The sequence below is a fragment of the Mixophyes fleayi genome, chromosome 1 (genome assembly GCF_038048845.1).
Source record: "Mixophyes fleayi isolate aMixFle1 chromosome 1, aMixFle1.hap1, whole genome shotgun sequence".
NCBI lineage: Eukaryota > Metazoa > Chordata > Amphibia > Anura > Limnodynastidae > Mixophyes > Mixophyes fleayi.
In genome coordinates, this window is record NC_134402.1 from 195,079,289 (window position 1) to 195,094,468 (window position 15,180).

The 15,180-nt window shown below is 42.2% G+C and overlaps 1 protein-coding gene across 1 annotated transcript in view; it reads right to left on the reverse strand.

The window, feature by feature from the left end:
* The window catches only part of LINGO3 (leucine rich repeat and Ig domain containing 3), a 59,143-nt gene that overhangs the window by 4,627 nt on the left and 39,336 nt on the right, over nt 1-15,180 (reverse strand). The window lies entirely within an intron of this gene.

Below are 15,180 nucleotides of genomic sequence, written 5' to 3' on the forward strand. Positions count from 1 at the left end.
TCCAATCAATTTTACAGTTTTAAAATGTAATTAATGTGTCTCCTATCACCACCTCTGTGGTAGGGAATACAGTACACATATGCTTTGTTACAGTATGGTTTAAGTTATTTTTCTCTTCCTTCACTGTGATGAAACCCAGTTAATGAGTGGATAGGGTCCTCAAGAGTAAAATGAGCTGTGATGTGTTGGAGCTTTCTGTAGCTTATTTTGGCCTTTTGGCATGTGAAGTATTTAAAAGTATTGAGTCACAATAGAGAAATCACAAACCAGCTGGTGGTCATTAAAATTATGGGTCTTCCTTTACTGTAAAATCCATAGTAAATGGCAGTCACTGCAATAGGGATAGCATCCACCCTTAAGAATGGAGCAGAGGCGGACAACCTCATTAATAAGAGATTGCCTCATAGCCAAACCAAATTGAGCATATTTCCATAGATTGTATGTATAACTATAGCTAAAGTTAATATAAAGGTGTGTTTAAAGAAATTACATACTCAATATTGTGCAGTTGCCATCTATTGTGGCTAGAGGAAAAATGGCTTTACTATTACTGTAGAAAAGTGGCCTTCATTGTAAGAATAGTCAAGCTACTGCTATCTGTCTCAGTTAGTCTTTATTGATGACAATAGGGCTCATTTACTAACATTACATTTTGGTGCCCTGAACCACCTTAACCTCAGCAATTGGCTTTTATCTGTCTAACACAAGTTAGCTAGTGAAAGCAAGGGTCTCTCTGGTTTAGTGTAAATGATGCACCTAAATGCATTAAATGAGCCATAATGGCTCCATCTTGAATGTATAACTGCATATTGTCACTTCTATTTGTTGGATGCATTTTTCACTATATTTTATTCTGCATGTTGTATATGTTATGATTAATTAAATGTTAGTATATAATGCAGAAGTTTTGCATTACGATCATGTTCAATGGGCATGCCACATTTGGCACTGTAGAATATATTTATGTTTGCGTAGAGAGTACTTGTCACTGTCCCTAAATTTTGTTGCCCAGGCTTACCGATAAAAATCATTTAAGCATTCTGTAACAAATGTATATGTGTGCAGTTTTATTCATAGTCTCTAGGAAACTTGTCTGTGTGACTGTTACATATAAATACGCTCCATGACAGTTGATATGCATGTCATGGCAATAGGACATAGAGTTCCATGTTAGTTGTGGAGTAATATTTTCAATAAAAAGATGGGAAAATCCTGCAGAAATTGAAACAAGCATTGGAAGATTGCTTGAGTAAGAGTTTAACTGCCAGTGACCAAAACCTTGACTCAGGCACTTGTCAAAACTTTTATAGGACACCAAAAACAAAGCCAATCTAAATAAACAGTAAGTAATCAAATAAGTACTTATTTAATATTGATTTGTGTTAAACCAAAATTTAAATCTACAGCTAAAATATAATTTCTGCATTAACATATTTCTCTAAATCAGGGTGGTCCAATCAGTGGTCCATTGTCACAATATCTGGAACTGAGGTGTGGAGTCTAACACGCCTCTGGTCATCTCCAGGGACCCCCACAAGGGAGTCTGGGTAAAATAAGTAATAAATAAATAAATGTTTTATATTCCTCTGCGCTACCTCTAATTGCAACAATATACACTTTAGGTTAACATCCAATTTAACCAATATTACAAAATATCCGAAAAACAAGTAAAGCGTACTGTGCACTATTGGTACATTATACAATAAGAATATAATTTCATTAACTATGCTTTATCCTACAGCACTTGGTATCCCCAAAGGGTCTCCCATCCAAGTACTAATCCAGCCCAATCCTCCTTAGCTTCCAAGATCGGGCTTGATCAGGGTGGTGCGGCTGTAGACATATATTAACACAATGCCCTTTTAAAGTGATGTGTGCCTTCTACTGGGTGTAGTACCTATTATCGGTACTGATTACCCTGACAGAGAAGAAGATGACAGGAGGAGACCGAAAGCCTAGTAGAGCAACCTGAAAAAAGACCTACTTACCAGGATGCAGATGTCTTCATGGGACGAATCGGTGTGTTGTCGACTGTGCAAGATGACGTCATCACAAGCTGCGACTTGTCTTAAAGCGGTGATGGACGGACCCAGCTGTCATTGATATAATGTAAGGATTATTTTAGAGGTTAGGGGTATTAGGGCTAGGAGTTAAGGGTAGGGTTAGGGTTAACCCCTAAACCCCTAAAATAATACTTACATTACATCAATGACAGCTGGGTCCGTCCATCGCCGTCTTAAGACAAGTCGCGGTTTGTGATGACGTGATCTTGCACAGTCGGCAAAACAATGAGTCGTCCCATGAAAACATCTGAATCCTGGTAAGTATTTTCTTTTTCAGGACGCTGTATTAGGTATTCGGTGTCCTCCTATCGTCTCCTTCTTTGTTGGGGTAGTCAGTACCGTTAAACTGACTACCACCGCTTCTTCTTAATAGAAGTGTGTCACTTCCTTTTTCCTCCAGTGTTACAATATAAATAAGCAAACAAATATCGTCCTTTAAAATGATGCGTGCTTTCTTCTTAATAAAGGTGTATCACTTCCTCTTCATCCTCCAGCCATCTTTCTTCTGATTTAAACTTCACAGCAGATATATTCCAATTAAATTTCAAACTCATAAATGTTTTCATCCACAAGTGTACTATCAAGCTCCTTTTCCTTTCTCTCTTAGAGAGGTCTGACTTTATAGGAGTTATTCACTTTTTACAGATGAACCAAACATTTCTGCATTTTATTTCACTTATCACTCCACAGATTGGGGTTATAAACAAATAAAGCAACAATAGTGCAATTTGTTTAAAAAGTAAACAAATATTCTCTATTTTTTCCAATATATAAAAAATATAAAAACATTTCAATATCCTGATTTAAAATTTCTCTTCGATACCCATGAAGGTGGACTCTTACTCTATTAAGCACATAACAGGCATGTAGGGAGTGCAATCACTGCGAGATGATATCAGGTGCTGGCCACATTGCCTCACAGTCCCGCAAATCTTTCAGGGGCAGTTTCCACCTGATTTCAGATCCCCTGTTCTCACCACCCAAAAAACTGTATATTGGAATATTTTTATATTTTTTTATATATTGGGAAAAATAAAGAATATTTGTTTACTTTGACTTGATATCTGCATAGAGAGTGGGCCACCAATAATGCTGGCATAGAAAGGGGCAGCACAGTGGCCTAGTGGTTAGCACATCTGCCTCACAGCACTGGGGTCATGAGTTCGATTCCCGACCATGGCCTTATCTGTGTGGAGTTTGTATGTTCTCCCTGTGTTTGCGTGGGTTTCCTCCAGGTGCTCCGGTTTCCTCCCACACTCCAAAAACATACTGGTAGGGTAATTAGCTGCAATCAAAAAAATTGACCCTAGTCTCTCTCTCTCTGTCTGTCTGTCTCTGTGTGTGAGTGTGTGTCTATAGTAGGGAATTTAGACTGTAAGCTCCAATGGGGCAGGGACTGATGTGAATGAGTTCTCTGTACAGCACTGCGGAATTAGTGGCGCTATATAAATAAATGATGATGATGATGATGAATTATCAAAAGAATAGGATAGGGCATCAGCCCTAAAGTTCTTGGATCCAGGATAGTAAGTAAGGATGAGGTTAAAATGAGCACAGAAGGCTGCCCCCCAAGCTTGGTGAGGCATTCATTTTCCCGAATAAAAATTAGATTCTTGTGGTCTCTATAGATCTGACTGTGTGAAGATCTCCCTCAAGGCGATGATGCCTTTCTTATAAAACCAATTTAATGGCATGGAGCTTTTTATCATAGATCCCATGTTATTCTCATTAGGTGCAAATGATCTAGAGAAAAACACACAGGGACAATGGGTGCCAGAAGAAGACTTTTGAAAAAGTACTGCTCCTACTCCTACAAAGGAGGCATCTAACTCTACAAAGAAAGGTCTTTATTGATCCGGGTTAAAAAGAACAGGTGCGGAAGTTAAGACCCTTTTTAACGAAACAAAGGCCGCCACAGCCTCAGGGGACCAAAATTGGGGTTAGCAGACCTCTGGGTAAGAGTGGTAATGGCTACAATGATTGCAGAAAACCCTTTAATAAACTGCCAATTGTAGCTGGCAAAGCCCACAAATCTTTGAATGGCCTTGAAACGTTGGGGCTGCGACCAATCATTGATAACTGCCGCCTTCTCAGGATCCATTTGCATTCTGGAACCAGAGACCATAGATCCAAGAGATGGAACTTAAGTAACCTCGAAGACACATTTCTCCAATTTAGAAAAAGGCCAATGTCTGCGGAATACGATGTGCAAGAAGATCCCAAGAAAAAATTAAAATGTCATTGAGTTAGACTAGCACCGAGACAGACAAGAGCTCCCGAAAGATCTTGTTGACGATACATGGAAATACGTCTGGAGCATTACAGAGGCCGAAAGGCATTACAAGGTACTCATAATGCCTGTCACGGGTATTAAGCGCGGTCTTCCACTCATCCCCTTCATTGATGCGAATAAGATTGTAGGCCCACAAAGATCCAATTTTGTTAATACCTGAGCAGCACTAATCCTGTCAAATATTTTGAAGATGAGGGGTAACGGATATCAGTTTTTTGGTAATCTTGTTCAGCTGGTGGTAATCTATTTATGGATAAAGGGAACTGTCTTTCTTCTTTACAAAAAAGAACCCTACTTCTGCAGGAGAGAAGGATTTCCTAATGAAACCTCGCTGAATATTCTAATCCACATACTGGGAGATGGCTTGACTCTCTGGTAGAGATAGCAGATAATTTCTCCCCCTAGGAATTGGTATACCATGAATTAATTAGATCGGACAGTCCCAAGGGCTGTGTGGTGGAAGAACCTCAGAATGAGTCTTGCGGAAGACATCACAGAAGGTACTGTAAATAGCGGGTAAAGAAGATTCAGACTAAATAATATAGTAGGAGGTCCAAGACACCAAAGGACGAACCAACATGAGACACTGCTTGTGACACTGAGGAACCCAGGAGATGATTTGAGCCTGATCCCAATCAAACTGGGGAGTGTGGATTCACAGCAATGGTAGACCAAGGATAAGCCAACTGGGGCAGAACTAGAAACTGGATCCACTTTTGATGCAAAGCTCCTACCGACAACCACACTGGTGAAGTGATTCTAGAGGTTGAACCATTGCTAACATGATTTCCATCTACAGCAGTAAGAGTAAGCAGCTGGGGCAAAGTCTGAGTAGGCAAATGGAGCTGCGAGGCAAGAATGGCTGAAATAAAGTTTACAGCAGAGCTTGAATTCACAAAGGCCAAAGTCAAGAAGGGTTTGTTAGGAGAGTCCGACTGTACTAACATCAGGAACTCGGAGTTGTGAGATGGACAGTGAGTGGAAACAGCATCTCATAAAATGGCCTCCCTCTTACCACCTAGGAGGGAGTGTTTTTCCGGTATCTTGGGACAAAAACTCAGGAGATACCCACGATCACCACAATAAAGACACAGTCTCTGCTTGAAGTGCCTTTCATGTTTCTTCGGAGACAAATGGGAACAACCGACCTGCATTGGTTCCTTGGGCGAAAATACTGGAGTCTGAAAATTGAGTGCCGAGGATCTGGCCGAGGATCTTTCCTGAGTTCTCTCCCAAAAGCAAAGGTCAATTCAAATGTACAGGATGATAGGGGCATCTAAATTTGAAGGTAGCTCACTGGAGAACAGCTAATGCCTAATGCGGTCCTTACCAAAAGGTAGCAACGAATGCTTCATTGTTCCAGCACAGCTCGGATGTCATGGTGCGGAACTGCACCGCATATTGGCCAACTGGTAAGGAACCTTGGTGAAGATTCATGAGGTTGTATGTGGCGAAAGAGATGCACCCGGTTTCATGAAAAATATTGCAAAAAATTATTCTATGAAGGTAGCAGAGTTTTCAAGAAGGGTATCATTACACTCCCAAAGTGGAGACGCCCAGGCAAGGGCTTGACCACTGAGTAGTGAGATGATAAACCCAACCTTAGTCCTTTCAGAGAAGAAGGCACTGGTGTTATTTTCAAAGTAAATGAAACACTGGTTCAAAAATCCCCTGCATTTCTTGGGCTCTTCATTGTATATTTCTGGAGAAGGAATACGAAGCAGGAACTGAGGATGAAGCAGTGGAAGCGGCAGTGGAGGTCCAGGAGGTCACAGCTGTAGTGGTGGTAACAGACTGGGTTGTTGCCAAGGATCCCTGCAAGACATCCAGGCAGGGGAGGATACACTCTGAACACACTGAAGCAGCTGGGCCTGGTCTGCCTCTTGTTGCTTCCCACAGCGGTCAAGGTGCATCAGGAGGTCATGGGTGAAAGATTCACCTGATCCATCAGTAAATATGGCCAGACTATACTGTTATATTGTCTGGAACTGAGATGGCTGCTTACTGGTATTGACGCTACCCAACAGTAAGGTGCAGAGTCTAACACGCCTCCGGTCTTCTCCAGGTGCACCGGCAGCAGAGTTTGGACTTCGCTGCTGGAATTGCACAGCTCGCCGTCCTAAAAGAGGGTTATCAGTGAAACAACAGATGAACAGGATGGCCAGGCATGAATACGTATCCCGCCAATAGGGATAATCAGACGTGAAGTCACAGGAAACTGAGGTCAAACACAGGGATACGTATCCCGCCAATAGGGATAATCAGAAGTGAAGTCACAGGAAACTGAGGTCAAACACAGGGATATGTATCGCGCCAATAGGGATAAGCAGAAGCAAGGTCACAGGGAAGCCGAGGTCAAACACAGGAGTCAAGTACAGGAACAGTAGGAAGCGCTGGAGTAGGGGGACCCAATACTCTGGCAGCCAAGTAATGCCAGAGCTGAGTATAAATAGGGAAGAGGAGTCATGAGATGGCTGCTTACTGGTATTGACGCTACCCAACAGTGAGGTGCGGAGTGTAATGCCAGGGGCACTGGCAGGTGAGTTTGGGTTTCGCTGCAGGAGTAGCGCAGGTCGCCATCCTCAAAGAGGGTTACCAGTGAAGCAACAAATAAGCAGGATGGCCAGGCGATCCAGGTCAAACCCTGCGGGCAGAAACAAATACAGGGATGATCCAAAAGCGAGGCCAGACAGGCTGGGTCAAACACAGGACTGCGTATCATGCCAATAGCGATAATCAGAAGCAAATTCACAGGAAAGCCAAGGTCAAACACAGGGATCAGTATCATGCCAATAGGGATACGCAGAAGCAAGGTCACAGGGAAGTTGAGGTCAAACACAGGAGCCAAGTACTGGAACAATAGAAAGCGCTGGAGCAGGGGGACTCAATACTCTGGCATCCAAGTGGTGCCAGAGTTGAGTGTAAATAGGGAAAAAGAGTCATGTGATTACCGACAGCACTGACGCAAGCAGCCATTGCCGGGTCCTGGAATAGCATCCTGTTGTCTGCCAACAGGATGCTCATGCTCAGAGCCCAATTTTAGGTGGCTGGAAGTAGTGCGGCTGGTTACAAAGCAACCAGACGTGGCCACATCACAGAAGGTAGACATCTGTCCCTGTGCGGAAGTAGAGACACAGGGATGGCGCCTGACACCCATTCAGCAGAGATTGCCATGATCTGCCCAGCTACTTCCTATAGAAAAAGCAGCACTTGGCACCCTTGCATCCTGATGTGCTAGTCAATGTACTTTCCCTTGCAAGCAGCAATAATATCACAAAAATAGGCACACAAATGCATTTATGCCGTGTCCCCAGTCTTGCTGCTTAGTAAATGCTGATTTTTCCATAATTAATTATGCATACCAGCAACCAATTTATCTATCAAACTGACATAAATATCCATGTTTACTGCTTTGTATATTACTATATTACTACTTTTCCATATAAGTTACATCACTAACCATGATTTTATATAAAATTCCATATTGTAGCCCGTCAACAGCCTCAAATGATACATGTTAATGTTTTGTGTAGCACCCTATGTTTAAGATCCTCTCAGCTATTTATATACTTCTACAAGCCAAATTTTCACTGGTCTATGCATGGGTTAAATCTTTTAGTAAAACACAAAATACAGGAAATTTCCAGCTGCAGAAAATGACATCTGTTGCTTCTCACTAATCCTGTCTAATGTCCAAAAATCTACAATATTATGTTACATATAAATCCGAGAGATATAATCTCCAGCAGCGACTTCATCAGGCTTATGCCTGAGTGTCTCTCAAACCCTGGAGATTTGTGTTCTGTGTCTTTTATCTACTCAATCTCTCACTGCTAAAGACGTGGATTGCACTGGGAAGGTGTTACACAGACAGGAGTGCCAGAAGTAGATACAATTTTGAATGATAAATTGAAAACTAAGTGAAAATATTGCAATATCTTGTTTGAGGAAATGTTACACATAAGTACTGAGGTTACAATATAACAATGGTTATATTGATCAAGCAGATATTTTGAGCAATAGCCTGTTAGAGCAAAGAAATGTACTATATGGATCAATAAAAGGAGTTATGTGGAAAAATCAATTAATTTAAATTAATCCTGAAGTGGTTAAACAAAATTGTAGCAAAAGTGCAAGTACATTTTTTTAGTACTGAATGCATTGACCTAGAAAGTTGTAAAATCTATAATCACATTGTTCCTTGAAGGCATAACCTTTACTTTTTGTATCATGCAGATTCAATAATACTATTCTCCATAGAGACAATCTTATTGTTGTTTCAAACTATCTATTGACAGATACATACTGATTTGTATTTTGCAAAGTATCTCTTGCTAAGAAACCATGAAGAGCCCTCCAAACTGGATTTAGTTTGACCCCTTAGTTCCTGAACATCTGTAGTCATTAAGAAATCATTTGTAACAGAGAATCCAACCTCTGCCCTCCATCTGGAAACTAGGCAATACATTCCCTTGTTTATAGTAGTTGAAAGTTAATCTACGCTATGTACTATAAATATGGAATGAGCACAAGGAAAATTTTATACAAATTATTAAAACCATACAAAACCATTGATGCTTTTATCTTCAATATTAATTATAATCTATTTATAAATGGTTGCAGTCTCTTCTACTTCAGTCGTAGATACCGTATTCCAATTTCACAATTTTTTCAGTCAAGGATTATAATATGGCAGTTTACTTGCTTCATGCCTTTGGGCTTCCTGTATTACTGCACAACTAAATCCTACAGGACATTGCAGGATTTATTTTTCTAGCATTAAAGGGTATGTAATATCATGATGCACAAATGGATTTTATCAGAGATGGAAGGTCACATGTCCTGCATGAAAATCTTAGGTTGGCGAATGCTTTCAATGTCAGGTCTTGGCAGCAATTTGTACAGCCCATTACACAGTTTAAAATGTTGTGAAAAATCATTAGTGCATATAACAGTTCATATGAAACTGCTCTTCCTTTATTGTAGAGGTTGCAGCAGTAGCATTTAAAGTTGTATTTTAAACCTCTTCCGTTGGAAGGCCATGACAAAAAGGGTCATATACTGTAAGAGAAAGGGTGGTGGAATGTGAAATATTGTTATAACCATACATAATTGATAAACATAATGATACTTTATGATTTAGAAGTTAACTGTGAACTTGATGATTTTGGGATGTATTCTTGATGTTTGTTGTTTATGAATGGCAATTTTTATTATAATGGATGCATTCTTTTACTTTAGTAGTTTTGCAAATTTCTTGCTGTAGCAAACTCACTAAATCATTGCTCATACCAAAAAACCTAAACCATATTTTGCTAAGCATGAAAAAATAGCTTTGTGCTAGGCATCACAACATGTTGTTGTCACTTATGGTTATAATGTGACTGTGTATACTTTTCAGCCTTTTAAAATAATCTGCACTAACTCTTTGGCAGATGGGGTCTAACAACAACTAACCAATTAGAGCCGCCAGATTCAAGACTGGCCTGCCAGAATCACACGCTCTGATTGATCAGAGCATGAGATTCTGTGTGGACAGCCTTGATTCTGGCAGACAGAACAGCCTCAATTTATTGAAACTGAATTGCAGTCTTTCAACTATCTGAATTGAACATGGGAGGCATGCTCAACTTCATGTTGCTCTCCCAATCTGCCCCTGACAGCAGTTTTTATCCTGCTGCTGTGTCTGGTAGAGGATTGGTTATGTTGCTGCTCCATGTTGCGGGTGGCCTGTGCAGAGCACTACTCCTGCATAGAGATGAGCGGGCTCGGATATCTGAAATCCGAGCCCACCCGAACGTTGCCGATCTGAGCCGGATCCGAGACAGATCCGGGTATTCCCGCCAATTGCAAAACTGAAACCGAGGCTCTGAGTCATAATCCCGCTGTCGGATCTCGCGATACTCGGATCCTATAAATTCCCCGCTAGTCGCTGCCATCTTCACTCGGGCATTGATCAGGGTAGAGGAAGGTTGTGTTAGGTGGTCCTCTGTCCTGCTATATCTCGTGCTGTGCTGTGCTGTGTTGTGCTGTTCAGTTCTGTGCTGTGCTGTGTTCTGCTCAGTCCAGTGGTGCTGTGTCCTGTGCTCTGTCCTTCTGAGTTCAGTGGTGCTGCTGGGTCCTGTGCTGTGTCCTGTTCAGTCCAGTGGTGCTGTGTCCTGTGCTCTGTCCTTCTGAGTTCAGTGGTGCTGCTGGGTCCTGTGCTGTGTCCTGTTCGGTCCAGTGGTGCTGTGTCCTGTGCTCTGTCCTTCTAAGGGCATTGTTATTTCCCCATTATTCCCAAATTATAAAAAATTTCAAAAAAAGTTATAAAAAAAATTACAAAAAAATAATTATAATAAAAAAAGAAAAAATATCCCAAAACAATCCTGCAGTATAAGTCCATTGGTACTGCTATATTACAAAGTTCACTGATTCAGCAGTATAAGTCAAGTGGTACTGATATATTACAAAGTTCACTGATTCAACAGTATAAGTCCAGTGGTACTGATATATTACAAAGTTCACTGATTCAGCAGTATAAGTCCAGTGGTACTGATATATTACAAAGTTCACTGATTCAGCAGTATAAGTCCAGTGGTACTGCTATATTACAAAGTTCACTGATTCAGCAGTATAAGTCCAGTGGTACTGCTATTACAAAGTTCACTGATTCAGCAGTATAAGTCCAGTGGTACTGATATATTACAAAGTTCACTGATTCAGCAGTATAAGTCCAGTGGTACTGCTATTACAAAGTTCACTGATTCAGCAGTATAAGTCAAGTGGTACTGCTATATTACAAAGTTCACTGATATAGCAGTATAAGTCAAGTGGTACTGCTATATATTACAAAGTTCACTGATTCAGCAGTATAAGTCCAGTGGTACTGATATATTACAAAGTTCACTAATTCAGCAGTATAAGTCCAGTGGTACTAATATATTACAAAGTTCACTGATTCAGCAGTATAAGTCCAGTGGTACTGATATATTACAAAGTTCACTGATTCAGCAGTATAAGTCCAGTGGTACTGATATATTACAAAGTTCACTGATTCAGCAGTATAAGTCCAGTGGTACTGATATATTACAAAGTTCACTGATTCAGCAGTATAAGTCCAGTGGTACTGATATATTACAAAGTTCACTGATTCAGCAGTATAAGTCCAGTGGTACTGATATATTACAAAGTTCACTGATTCAGCAGTATAAGTCCAGTGGTACTGATATATTACAAAGTTCACTGATTCAACAGTATAAGTCCAGTGGTACTGATATATTACAAAGTTCACTGATTCAGCAGTATAAGTCCAGTGGTACTGCTATATTACAAAGTTCACTGATTCAGCAGTATAAGTCCAGTGGTACTGCTATATTACAAAGTTCACTGATTCAGCAGTATAAGTCCAGTGGTACTGCTATATTACAAAGTTCACTGATTCAGCAGTATAAGTCCAGTGGTACTGATATTACAAAGTTCACTGATTTAGCAGTATAAGTCCAGTGGTACTCTTCGGTGCCGCATATAATTTTTAAAGGCTTTGCCGAGTGTGTGTGGCTTAGGGGTACGCTCTCTTGTGCTACATATAATGGAAAACAAAAATTTGGAGGATAAAGTAGGGAAAGATCAAGACCCACTTCCTCCTAATGCTGAAGCTGCTGCCACTAGTCATGACATAGACGATGAAATGCCATCAACGTCGTCTGGCAAGCCTGATGCCCAATCTCCTAGTACAGGGCATGTAAAATCCAAAAAGCCCAAGTTCTCAAAAAGTAGCAAAAAGAGAAACTTAAAATCATCTGAGGAGAAACGTAAAGTTGGCAATATGTCATTTACGACACGTAGTGGCAAGGAACGGCTTAGGCCCTGGCCCGTGTTCATGATTAGTGGTCCAGCTTCACCCAAGGATCTAATCCCCCCTCCTCCCACCCCCTACAAACAATTTAAGAGAGTTATGCTGTCAGCAACAACAACAAAACAGCAAAGAACTCTGCCTTCTAAACAGATGACATCACAAATCCCCAAGGCGAGTCCAAGGGTGTTGGTGGTTGTGAACCCTGACCTTCCCATCACTGTACGGGAAGAGGTGACTCCATCCAGCATTTGCAGCACGCCCTTTGCATATGCTGGAAGCATCACCCACAGTCCAGTTACAGATTTGGCTAATGAAGGTGTGAATGTTGTACTCCGGGAGGAGGATATTGATGTAGCTGGCTGTCACGGCCACTAGGAGTCTTTACCCAGGGATCACCAGGTGATGGACTTACCAGAGCAGTATAGATGGTAATATGGTACTCTGGTAGCGGGGTGATCATGGAACAGGAGACAGCAGATGGTAGAGAATGCTCGTGGAAAGTCTATGACTAGCAGCACTGGTAATATACAGGTAGTAGTACACGAGGAACTGACTGGACAAAGGAAACGTGAGGGTAGTCAGTGGTCTGCGGTAGCAAGTTGTACCACTGCTATAGTGAGGAGGAATGTCCAGCAGCAACGAGGAGGTGATGAGAGTCAGCGGTCTGCGTTTAGCAAGTTGTACCGCTGTCTATATGAAGGAATGGAATCCAGGTGCAGGTATCCGGGAAGTCAGTGGTCTGCGTTAGCAAGTTGTACCACTGCTATGTGAAAGGATACTGGAAACAGGTGACTCGGGAACAGGGATCAGTGGTCTGCCTCTAGCAAGCTGTACCACTGAATATATATGTGAGGAGGAGCACTGGGAGAGAAATGCAATACAGAGTATACACGGGCACACTGAACTTGATCCCACGATGATATGCACAATATAGTAATGACTGAACAGCACTGCACAATAATACAAAGTCACAGGAACTATCCGAGCAAAAGGTAACACAGTCAAATGATGGCAATAGTCTCAGCGGATAGTAAACTCCAGAGGAGAACAACTCAGTCCAGCAAGATATGCAATACACCAGCACAGTCAATGAGAAGTATGCATACCGTGGTTCAGGAGCAGGCTGTCAGACAGAAGTGCAGAGAAACCTGAACGGCTGGAGGCCGGCAGGATGCGAAGTCCCAGGAGGGTAGAAGCGGTAATCAAGTAGGTGCAGCGCACAGGTAGGTAGACCAGCAGGGATCGAAACAAATACTCAGGAAGCAGTAGAATATAGAACTGAACACCTGGAGAACACTGAAGTGTAGAGATGGTCTAGACGAGATGAAAGCAGCGAGGCGTTGATCCGATGCAGACAGGCGAGTTGACACAGGCAGGAACACTGTAGAAGCACGGAGAGCGGATCAGCTGGCTGCAGACACGAATAGAACTGAAGGGTAGCGGCAAGCAGGACACTGCAGGTACACGGAGGTAGCGGATAGGAATCAGCAGGTGCAGTCTCGATGAAACACGGGAAAGTTGAGATGAGCTGGAACTGTTGAGCACGGAGGCAGCGGATAGGAATCAGCTGGTGCAGTCTCGATGAAACACAGGAGAGTTGAAGTGAGTTGATAACTGTAGTGCACGGAGGCAGCGGATAGGAATCAGCTAATACAGTCACGATGAAACACAGGAGAGTTGAAGTGAGTAGATAACTGTAGTGCACGGAGGCAGCGGATAGGAATCAGCTAATACAGTCTCGATGAAACACAGGAGAGTTGAAGTGGTCTGGAAACCACAGGAGAGTTGAAGTGGTCTGGAAACCACAGGAATCAGCAGAGCTGAATACACGAGGAAACACAGGACACCTTCAGAGGCTCATGGGAATGAGACTCCGAGATCAGGCCCCGAGGTATGGAACTCAGGTGCTTTAAATAGGGAGTGTTGCCTGATCAGCCAATTAACTAAAAGGAACATGAACAGAAGGTTTGAAAGGGCTGCACATGCGCAGACCCTCAGGATGGTGGACGGCCACGGTTCCTAAACACACGGGAAGAAGCGCTCACAGTCTGGTGAGTGACAGTACCCCCCCTTTTAAAGGTGGGCACAGAACACCTGGAACCGGGCTTGTCCGGATTTTTGGAATAAAACTTCTTAAGAAGAGCTGGGACGTTGAGATCTTCAGCTTTGATCCATGAACGCTCCTCAGGACCAAAGCCCTTCCAATGAACGAGGAAACAAAGAACTCCTCGCGAAATTTTTGCGTCCAATATATGAGTAATCTCGAAATCTTCCTCCTGATGAACTTGAACTGGCTGAGGTGCTGAAGGAGGGGCCGAGAAATGGTTGATGATGAGAGGTTTGAGCAAGGACACATGGAAGGCGTTGGAAACACGAAGATTCTTAGGAAGTAGAAGTTTGAAACAAACTGGATTTATCACTTGAATGATCCTATATGGACCAATAAAACGGGGAGCGAATTTCATAGATGGAACCTTCAAACGAATATTTTTGGTAGATAACCAGACACGATCTCCAATTTTCAGTGGTGGAATAGCCCGCCTCTTCTTATCTGCAAAAGACTTATATTTGGCAGACGTCTTCTTTAAACAGGTTTTAACCTGAGACCAAATATTTTTGAAGGTCTGACAAACAGTCTCTACAGCAGGAACTTTGGTGGGAGGGAGGGCAGGAAATTCCGGAAAAGACGGATGGTGACCGTAAACCACAAGCAGTTGACTTTTTGAAGATGACTCCTGAGATCCGTCTTCAACGTCTGAGGACGTCACGAACGCCCGATGAGGAGGAAGGCGTTCAGACTGAACCTTATCGCACAGATCCGTAGATGAAGGATCCTGTGGAGGGAGCCCTGGTGGACCCGGTGAAATAGACGACTGCTGTCTTTTGAATGGAACAACTTGAGAGAGACAACGATGATGACATTCAACTCCCCAAGACGTAACTTGAGAAGTGTGCCAATCAATCTGGGGAGAGTGACGTTGAAGCCA